The 10,985-nt window shown below is 32.2% G+C and overlaps 1 long non-coding RNA gene across 3 annotated transcripts; it reads left to right on the forward strand.

Moving 5' to 3' along the window:
* Nucleotides 1-2,293: 2,293 nt before the first annotated feature.
* LOC140777922 (uncharacterized) lies at nt 2,294-10,650 on the forward strand. 3 transcript variants are annotated; one of them, XR_012107119.1, is made up of 4 exons: nt 2,294-3,848; nt 3,938-4,050; nt 4,786-10,351; nt 10,444-10,649. It is a non-coding gene; the product is annotated as an uncharacterized lncRNA (long non-coding RNA). The 3 variants fall into 3 exon arrangements; XR_012107118.1 differs by having other exon boundaries at nt 2,296-3,848; nt 4,786-10,650; XR_012107117.1 differs by lacking the exons at nt 4,786-10,351; nt 10,444-10,649 and having other exon boundaries at nt 3,938-4,336.
* The last annotated feature ends 335 nt before the right edge of the window (nt 10,651-10,985 follow it).

Consider the following 10,985-nt stretch of genomic DNA (forward strand, 5'->3'; position numbering starts at 1 on the left):
TGAGATCTGCGCTATATTTCAGTGTTTTCAAGAACAAATCTTAAAGCAAAACACAAGAAATCCATATATATATATATATATATATAAAATATATGAAAGGATATTTGGATACGGCCAATGGTTGCACGAGGTTAGCAGAGGAGACTCAAATGGTTGGTTGTTTTTGTCCCAAGATACAGGTGAGTCAGGTCAACTAGTTGTGAGTGTTGATTGGTAGAGGACAACTAGAACTAGAACTCAAAAACTGTAGCTCATTTTTATTGTAGATCTTCTTCTTCTTCTTTTTTTGTGTGACATATTGATTTTTTTAATTATTGAAAATCTCTAAAATGTTATCCATTAGATTTTCTGTTTTAAAAAAAAAATGTGTGTGTCCCCACATTAGAACTAGCTAATTGACCTATTTTGGTCTTATTCTGTGTGTTTTTGGTATTATTAGTTGTGTCATATCAAAATCACCTAATGACCTATTTAGCTTATGAGTAGGTTGTGTTCCATAGCAGAAGAGGTCAGAGGAGAGGGGTTCAGAGTTTTTGTCTCATGTACTTGTTTCTTAATTGAATTGAACTACAACAAGGTTGTCTGCTAATATATTAATATCCCTAAAGTTTTCAAAGGCAAGGTCACCGGCAGAAAAGGATGGTAGAGTAAGATAGTTGTCTTTGCTGTCATCATGTTAGGGGAATTTCATCCAACCTTTTGTGAAGGTAAAGTCTACCAAAAATAGTGATCTCCTTGTTGTGGTTGGGAATTTCAGCCCCATTAGTTTCATTCTTTTCCATATACAAATTCTGGATATTGATGTCTTCTAGATCGAAGCCGTTTGACTATGGAATGATTTGAATGCAGGTAATTTTCATCTTTTAGGAGTTTATTTCCTGTTAAATGTATGCTAGAATCTGTTCAAGCAAAGCACACATTCTTGCTCACAGATAATGATTTTGTCTGATCATGGACCTTTTTGTATTAGAAAGTTTGCATTTCATGTTTATATATATTTGCTTACTGAGTGAAATATGGGTAGTTCATGTATATAGGTGGGCCTAAGTTGAGGAAGTGGTATGGAGCACCAGATTTACTTCCACAGGATGGAGGTCTTCAAGCTGAGGAGGATGAATCTTCAGGTTTCATGAAGTTTTACTTTTGAAGGATTCTAATTCTCTTTTCATCGTACTTTGGACTGAAGCACAGAGAGTGAGGAAGCTAGAGATGCAGTGCCAGCGACCTAGGGTGAAAGTGAAACTATTGATCAGATTGATATTCTAAATTAAGCCTTGAACTCGATTAGTTAGTTTTAGTTTTTAGTTTTAATTATTTTGAAGAGCAAACTTGATTAGATGTGCAAAATAAAAAAAATATTCAGTTGCTGAACTAGTTAATATCCGAGTCTCTAAATCAGTTCAGTTCAGAGAGAGTCTCTAGACTCTCTAAACTCAAAGCAAAATGAGGTCGAATAACTCATCTCAACTTGTAATATAAGTACTATATTTTACTGTGCCAAGTTATCTATATTTATTTTTAAATATTTCTTGTCCACTGTTGTCAGAGTTGATTATCACAAGATATGTATCATACGAGCAATCAGAGTTCTCTTCTTCTTACTAATTGACAAGCTTCTGATCTTAATGTATTGGTTATTTTTAAGATGGTAATACTATCTCAAGTATGCTAGAATGAAATCACTAGTATGCCAAGATGAGAAGTATTTAATTTCTTATTCTTGAATATAATAAAATATTTCTTTTTATTCCGTTAGTTAATCGAAGCATTAAAAATCGAAACGATCTTTTATGTTGCAAAATTCGCCTAGTATTTTTTTTTTATTTTCTTTACATAATTATCAATGAAAAATAAAAAAAAATTACATAATAGTTCTGGTGCTGTATAATTGAATTTGATTAGTTCTGCAAAGTAAAACAATAATCAAACTTTAATATAATTACAACTTCAGAAAAATTTAAACAATTGTCATACCATTCTTCAAAATATCATTAAATCTAATTAGTCACTATTAAAAATTAAAATGATATTTAAAATGACCGTTTGTCCGTAGATAAATTGCTTAAAACGGTTTGCCAGCTATTTTAATAATATACAGTTCAAAAAAGAAGAAGAAGAAGGATATTCTAGCTATTATGGTATTTAAATTGAAAACTCATCAATTAATTAGGGGTATACGTTATACACAATTTTCCTCTTTTCCCTAATATTTTCTAACGGCTCTACTCCGTATTTTGAATTTCCCGATCTTTTATTAGCTCCAGTCGAGAGCCGATAAATAGGCCCTCTCCTCTTCCTCGGTTCAAATTTCTTTATTCTCCTTTCCTTTCGTCTGTTCCCCAGTTCAAATTTCTTTCTTCTTCTTCTTCTTCCTCCCTTTTGTCTATTCCTCATGCAAATTTCTCTCTCTGTTTCTTCCTTTCATCTGTTCCTCAATCAAATCTCTCTCCCCATCTCCGCGAGATTATCATCATAGATGGAAGACGGCGGTTCGAATGGTGGTGGTGGTGTGGTGGTTGAGGAGGATGAGAAGGATTCTGGCATTCCTCACCCTCTCTCTCTCTCTCTTAGTCTTGGCCTTAATTGGTTTAGATTTGAAATTAGAATTTATTCTACGTTTCTTCGTTATTTATCTTTTCTCCCTATTTCTTGTGATTTGGGTAAAGATGGCTTCTCAACCTTTGTAATTCTTGATCATTTAATTGGTCTTAGGGTTTCGTTTAATCTTCTTAGATTTAATTGATGTTTACGATTTAAATTTGGAATTTCTTGTGTTCGTTGTCCATTCCAATTTGTTATTCTATTATGGCTCTCTCTGCTATTTCCCCAATCCTTTTTCATTTCCTTTTCACCTACAAAGTCTGCACTCCAAGATTCTTAATTGCAACAATGAAGAGATCGACGAGGATACCCTTATTCCTGAAGCCTCTCTCTGTCTTGCCGTCTCGGTTTGATTAGGGTTAAGATTGCCCCCGCACTTTATGATTTCTGTATTCGTGAATTGGGTTTCAAAAGGTTTGTATCATTGTTTCATTTCCTCGTTATTTTAACCTCAAAGTTAATTAGATAATTGCCCATATAAATCTGCAACGTACAACTGCTATATTTGATGATCTATATAAGGAATACTTTGTAATATCAAGCTCTAATTAAGGCAAACTAGGATGTATTTGATAATTCCCTGTGCAGCATCATTACCTTTTGTTGCAGATTTAAGAAAATTTAAAGCTCTACTCCATTATAACTCCCTGCTTTCCTAATCCTTCTGATAACACTCAGAATTCTAAGCTGTTGGCATGATTGGATTGGCTCTCACTTTCAATTTGGTATTCTTCTATAACTTATAACTGATATAGTTTTTTCTGCTGTTCTTTACTGAAAATGTGGAAGAGATGAAAGAAATATTCATTCATTTCTATACTAGGTTACTTTATAAAGTTTCATGGTCTTATAATAGCATTGGTGTTGATCTGATCGTCCCTCTCTAGGCTAGTATTGCTGGTGCAAATAAGAACCCCTATGAGTCTGACAAATTACTTTCTGTATATGTATCAAGGAACTATCTATCTTAATGGTATTCATTGTAGTTTCTTCTATAACTCATCACTGATGTAGTTTTTTAGTGACAATCAGGGAAAAAAAAGTCACACGTCAGCAGTCATTCACTGCATCAGATGTGGAAGAACTGTAGATGCCGTTCATTTCTCTACTAGATTACTTCATAGTTTTTTGGTCTTCTAACTATGGTTGATTTGTTTGTCCCTACTAGGCACGTATTACTGTGGCTGACTTCTACCTGAGGACCAATTTTACCAAAGCCTTAAGAAGGTTACCTCTGCAATGGGCAGGTAGATTTCCTTGAAATATCTCCTTTTGCTCTTAGTATGATTTTATACTAAATTAAGAACTACTGGCTTAAAATGATGTCATTTTGCAGTGTAAAAGACAATCAGGTCCTGTTTCATTATACCCCCCAGATGCATTTCTCTATTAACTAATAGATCTGCAAATCTGAGCGTATACAGACAAGTTAGGCTTTGGAAAGGACAGGTATCATGTTAAGAGGTGTCAAGATCATTGCATTCTCTTTGTTTCTTCTGTATCTTTAAGTCTTAATAAGAATTTAAATTTTAGGAACAGAGACTAGCTCTTTCTAGCTAGTTGATGAAAATTATTATAAAGAGTTGGGTAATAGCTTTTATTGTGATGCATATATGAAGTGACTTTTACTTGTTGTGAATAAGGATTACTTTCCTAATTGCGAGCTTAAAGCTGCAATTATCATGTTGTTCTGTATCACTTTTAGTGAAAATAAATTAAATAATTCCTTTGATCACTTTTCGGTGCAAAAATAGGAACTCCTATCTGAAAAATTAGTTCCTGCATATATTAATGGAATCCATTCCACTGCAATGCACATTTTGACCAAAGAAAAAGAATGTTGCAATATTTCCTTACTCAAAACGAACATTTGGTTAATTAAGATAGAACAAAAAAATATTGTCTGCCTGTATTCAGTAATGGATAGTGCTTTCATCACAGATTCATATACCACCTTGATCCAGAAGTTTTTTGTGTATTTTTTGGTTCTACATCATAGCTTGTTAGTTGAATATGCTATTTCCTGTGGTATATTCTGATTAGCATTGAATTATGATCAAAATAGAATACATAGAGAAGGTATCTGTGCTTGGCTTGTTTAGTATAATACTGTTTAGATATCCACTGGCTAGGTGAATCAAATATTTTAACTATTTATGCATTTTTTTTAATAATGTTCTTCAGATTGACGAGATCTAAAGGTTTTTGTGCTTCCCTAGTTCTTTCTTCTTAGAAACAAAGGCTGATTGGGTGAGTTCTGGTTCAAGACTTTTGTCTATAGTATGCGGTATGCCTCTCTCTCTCTCTCTCTCTCTCTCTCTCCGGCGTCATATTTGTGTATTTGTGTCGACTTGTTTCAACTCTTCTTTTTGCCATCTTAGGAGAATCTGAATTTTTGTTTTTGGTTTGATATTGGCATGACAAGTACCATTCTTCTCGTAGGAAATAGCTTTTCCATATTTTGATAAATGTCTGAATATTTTTTGTCATTATTTTGCCATATCCTCTGGTTTTATTTCGTGATCTCTTTTGGTCCTCACATGGTGGTGGTGCTAATTGCTAAATCTAATCCATGTTGATCATTTATAATCTCTAGATGATCCAACTTCTTCAGTTTTAATTGTAATCATGGATTATTTATGCAATCTTATCTCCATTGCTATCTTACTATATCCTAGCCATCTATCAAATGGTTTGGATATTTTACGGTAGCATAAATAAATTCTTTTGATGTTGATATCTAATACATTATATGTTAATTTCTAACCATCTAATTTAGCATCTAAAAGTCAAACCTACATCCTTATGCCCTACTGTTTTTTCTTATCATATTAGCTGTATGTTATTTGAAATTACAATTTTACTTGCAAAGTTTTGTTGTTCTAGTATTCTATCTAGCCCATCTATCCGTTCTACGAGATTTGCATTATCAATATTTCTTGTAAGTATCTTATTTTTGGTCTAATTTAAGCCAACAGTTATCTAAAAGAACCACTAATCAGTCCTTTTTTACTAGATGATGCTCCTATTATATGTATAATTAGTCCAATATCTAAAGTATCTTCATCTTAGTCTTTAATTGGATCGAATATGCTATTTGTCTTTACATTTTAAAATTTGTACCAAACCTTTTTGATTGGACCACATTTTTCAATTATATTACTTGTATATGAGTATGGGAATATGAGATTACTCTTCACCTCTTCCCTTCTTATTATCAAAAGTAATATTTTTCTACCCTCTAGAGTCTAAACTATTTCCATTGATAATCTCTTAGGAAAGGTTGCTCTTAAGATGCATGAGCCTATATTTTAGCTTAAGAAGTACTCACGTGTGATTTCTTGCATGCATGCACATATTCTTGCAAAATTCACAGTTGAATTCATGAGATTGCTCACCTGTGCATGAGTTTATTCTCAGTAGATCTTGAATATGGTAGTGCACATGCAATATTGTTTCTTTGTGCACAATCGTAAATGGATGAGTATGCATGAGTTTATCCTTGGTAGATTTTCAATTTGGTAGCTGTTAGTTTGTGTATGCACGTGCAATATTGTTTCTTTGTGCATAATCATTAATGCATGAGCATATATGTATGCTTGCCTTTTCTTTCATGCCTTAGCATGAGCGAATGCAAGATTAACTGTGCATGTTTGTAGACAGACACCCATATTCATTTTTGTGTAAGATCATGCTTGCATATATGCAAATGCTTAAATTAATCCACTTGCTAGTTCATGTGTTCATTAGCTTATGATTGAGCGTGCAAGTTTCTCTGTATGTATGTGTGTCTTTCCTTTCATGCCTCAGCATTAGTGAATGCAAGATTAACAGTGCATGTTTGCTGACAAACACCTATATATTCATTCTTGTGTTAGATCATGCTTGCATACATGCAAATGCTTAAGTTAATTCACTTGCTAATTCATGTGTGCATTAGCTTATAATTGAGTGTGCAAGTTCTCTGTATGACGATCTATTTGTGAGTATTCAAGTTTACTCATTCGCAAGCCATGTAAAGAATAGGTGTACATTTTTATTGCATGACGCTTTTATACATGTGCATGAGCCTATTGTCCTTCTGTGTGTAAAATAAGTGTGCAAAATATTTTTTCATGTTGTCATGTGCATGCGTGAGCCAAATAATTTTAATATTGTGCTTGTGGCTCTTCTTTTTTATGTTTAAGTTGTTGATAGTGGTGTCCGTAGTAGTGGTTGTTGGTGATATTTATTTTGAATTTCGATGTTGGTAACTTTATAGTAGTTGTGGTGACGATAATTGTTTATTTATATTATATTAGTGTTTGTGGTAATGTTTACTATTATTTGCTTATATATTGATGATAAATAGTAGTTATCTTTGCATTGGTGGTTGATTCTGTTATTGTGTTTATTATTGCTCTGATGATGGTGGTGCTTAAATGGTGGTAGTTGTTGATGACTTGATGATGATGTTGTTGTTCTTGTTGATGTGTTATAGTGATGGTGATGGTTTGAGTAATTAAAATATAGTCCTTGGTTATGTTGATGTAGTCGTTGGGGATGTAGTAATTTATATAGTTAGGTGATTCCTCTTTTGATGATGTTTTTGTATTTAATGATATTAGTGTTACCTTACAGTGTTGGTAGTGGTGTTGAAAAATGATGATGACGGTGTGTTAGTTATATTTTTTGTGTGTTTATTCTATTAATTTTGTGGTATTGTGATAGTTTTGTCATTCTTTATTTCTCTTCTGTGTCATTACTAATGTTGCTTCGTTGATATTCTCATGTAATGATGGTTGAGGTGTTGTATTCAGACTGGTGACCTGTTAGTGGTGATGTTATTGTTATTGATAGTGGTGTCAATAGTACTGGTTGTTGGTGAATTTTGTTTTTCGAATTCTAATATTGGTAACTTTATAGTGGTTGTGATGACAACATTTGTTTGTTCCTATTATTTTAGTGTTTGTGGTGATGTTTATTGTTATTTGCTTTTATATTAATGATAATAGTGGTTATGTTTGCACTAGTGTTTGATTCTGTTATCATTATGTTTATTGTTGCTCTAATGATGGTGGTGCACAAATGGTGGTGGTTGTTGATGACTTGATGATGATGTTATTATTCTTGTAGATGTGTTAGTGGTGGTGATGATGGTTTGATTAATTAAAATGTATTCGTTGGTTATTTTGATGTAGTCGTTGAGGATGTAGTAATTTATATAGTTAGATGTTTCCTTTTTTGGTGATTCCTTTTTTGATGATGTGTTGGTAGTGGCAGTGAAAAATGATGATGATGGTGTGTTAATTATGTTTTTTGTGTGTTTATTCTAATCATTTTGTGGTATTGTGATAATTTTGTCATTCTTAATTTCTCTTATGTGTTATTGCTGATGTTGTTTCATTGATATTCATGTAATGTTGGTTGAGGTGTTGTATTCAAACTGGTGACTTGTTAGTGGTGATGTTATTGTTGTTGATAGTAATGTCAGTAGTAGTGGTTATTGGTGAATTTTGTTTTTCGAATTCTAATGTTGGTAACTTGATAGTGGTTGTGGTGATGGTAGTTTTTTGTTCCTATTATTTTAGTGTTTGTGGTGATGTTTATTGTTTTATGTTTATATATTAATAATAATAGTAGTTATCTTTGCATTGGTGGTTAATTCTGTTAACATTATGTTTATTATTGCTTTGATTATGGTGGTGCTTAAATGTGGTGGTTATTGATGACTTGATGATGATGTTGTTGTTCTTGTCGATGTGTTAGTGGTTGTATTGGTTTGAGTAATTAAAATGTAGTCCTTGGTTATGTTGATGTAGTCATTTTTTATGATGTTTTTACATTTGATGATATTAGTGTTACTTTATGGTGTTGGTGGTGGTGGTAAAAATTGATAATGATGGTGTGTTAATTATTATTTTTGTTTATTCTATTCATTTTGTGGTATTGTGATTGTTTTATAATTCTTAATTTCTCTTCTGTGTTATTGCTGATGTTGTCTCGTTAATATTCATGTAATGGTGGTTGAGGTGTTGTATTCAGATGATGATTTGTTAGTGGTGATATTATTATTCTGATTTAGTCATATTGGTGATGATTTAAGTTGTGAACATGTAGATTTTTTGGTTTAACAAATGTTGCTATTTTAGACAACTATTACTTTTTTACACTATATTAATGGACTTATGTTGTGATTATTTTTATTGTTATTGTAATGATGCCAGTGTTAGTAGTGGTGATTGTTGCTAATGATACTATTGTTGCTTTTATCGATTTACTGGTATTGGTGATGATCTTAGTGGTAGATGTGTAGTCTTTTTGGTTTTGCTAATTCTATGGTGATGTTAATGGTTTACAAGATATTAGGTGATTGTCGTTGATGGTGATGTTTCTATTTTGGTAAAGATATTATTGTTTTTGTTTTGTTAATGGTGATAAATAGTATCATTAGTAGTTTGGGTCTATGGTTGTTTGTTTTCTTAATTTCAGAATGACAGAGATAATAATGGCCATGGTGGAAATAGTGGTTTTCTTGTTTCTAAATATTGTCTTATATGTTATTCTTATCATTGGAAATGTTGATGTTTATTTGATAGTTGTGGTATTGGTGCCGTAGATGACAGTGGTAATACTGATTTATGAAGGTTGTAAAGTGAAATTAGTAGAAATGGTTATGGATCTTTTCGGTGTTGTTGATGTCAAAGATTTTTTGTAGACTTGAGATTAGAATACTAGAGATGTGGTAATGGTGTGTTTTTATGCTAACTTTTTACTCTCTTTGATTCTCATTTATATTTTGTAATTCTAAATGGTTTGCATTACTGATTTTAATTTTTGTATTACTTTTTCTTTGGGGGTGACAACTGGTAATCAACCAACGATGCCAAGTTGTTAATATTGACAACAAGGAAAGACTTCATCACTCAAGCTGACTAATGGTTTGTGTTAATGATTTTAATTTTTGTATTACTATTTTTTTGGGGGTGACAACTGGCAATCAACCGACGATGCCAAGTTATTAATATTAACAAGTGACTGAGAGGTAATTGTAAAACTTGTGATAGTGGTTTTATTATTTAATTTGCTATCTAATATGTTATTGTGCAGTAGTTGACTTCACCAGGTGAGATTGTCTCAGCAATTATTTTAGCATTTCTTGGAGGGTGACAACTGGCAAACAACCAACGACGCCAAGTTGTTAATGTTGACAACAAAGAAAGACTTCATCACTCAAGCTGACTGGGAGGTCATTGTAGAACTTATGACAGTATTTTTATTATTTAATTTGCTATCTAATATGTTATTATGCAGTAATTGACTTCATCAAGTGAAATTGTCAAGTACTTTAGTGTCAAGTATCAATATCAGCAATTATTTTAGCAAGGCTATCAAGAGAAAAAGTTACATAACATGCGGGGGATGATCTCATTAGTCAAGGCTGATTGAGGCTTTGGGAGGTAACCATAATTCTATTGGTGTTTTTTTTTGTATTGGCTTTCTTCACCATGTAATAAATGATTTCATTTGGTAAAATTGTCCATGATTAGCTTATCAACAGTAGTACTGATCTCACCAAATACAGATGTAATCTTAACAAGTGTCATTTTCAATAAAGTTTATCCAATACTTCAGTGGCTGCCAAAATCAGAGATGGACTTCGTCAAATTAGTTTCTCAAGTAAAAAGGTCTCTACCTCTAAATGTGAATGTCAAGTAAGAATGTTCTCAAAAATTGCAGGATGACTCATAAAAAGAAGGCTGATTGAGTGGTAATCATTGAATTTACAATAGTATTCATTTCTCTTTTATATGTTAAAATATATCAGATAATCTCACTAAGCATGACTCTTGAGTTGTTCAGCGTGTTGATTAACAGCAGAGGTTGACTTCATTATTAATAGCAAGGGATGATGATTCATGAAACACGGCTGATTGAGAGGTAATTTTTTAATTGTTTCTAATGATTTATTCTTCTGTTTTTCTTTTATAGATTAAAACATATTAAATGATCTCGGTAGCAAGGGTGAAGCCTACAAGCAAGGATGTTACGTAAAAGAGTTCATTTTAACAAGGAATAACTTCATAGGTTGTCTAATAAACAGGTATACTAAAATTGTTTTCAGTGATTTTAATACTTTAGTTTTCTCTATAGTATGTTAAAAAATTTAAATTGTAGAAAATGACTTTAGTAGGAAAATTGCCAAATTATTGAAAGTCTATCAAGAGAAGAGGTAGAATTTATAAGGTAATCATAAAATCTTATCATGTACACACTATTGAATAGATTCACACACAGCTATATACACTCAAAATTGAACTCACATATGTGCAAGCTACACATGCATATATCAAACAACACATGAGAAATGCTAATTATAGTATTGGTGATTATGGTGATATTGT

This window comes from Typha angustifolia, chromosome 15, assembly GCF_048772165.1.
Source record: "Typha angustifolia cultivar Huaian chromosome 15, ASM4877216v1, whole genome shotgun sequence".
Classification (NCBI taxonomy): Eukaryota; Viridiplantae; Streptophyta; class Magnoliopsida; order Poales; family Typhaceae; genus Typha; species Typha angustifolia.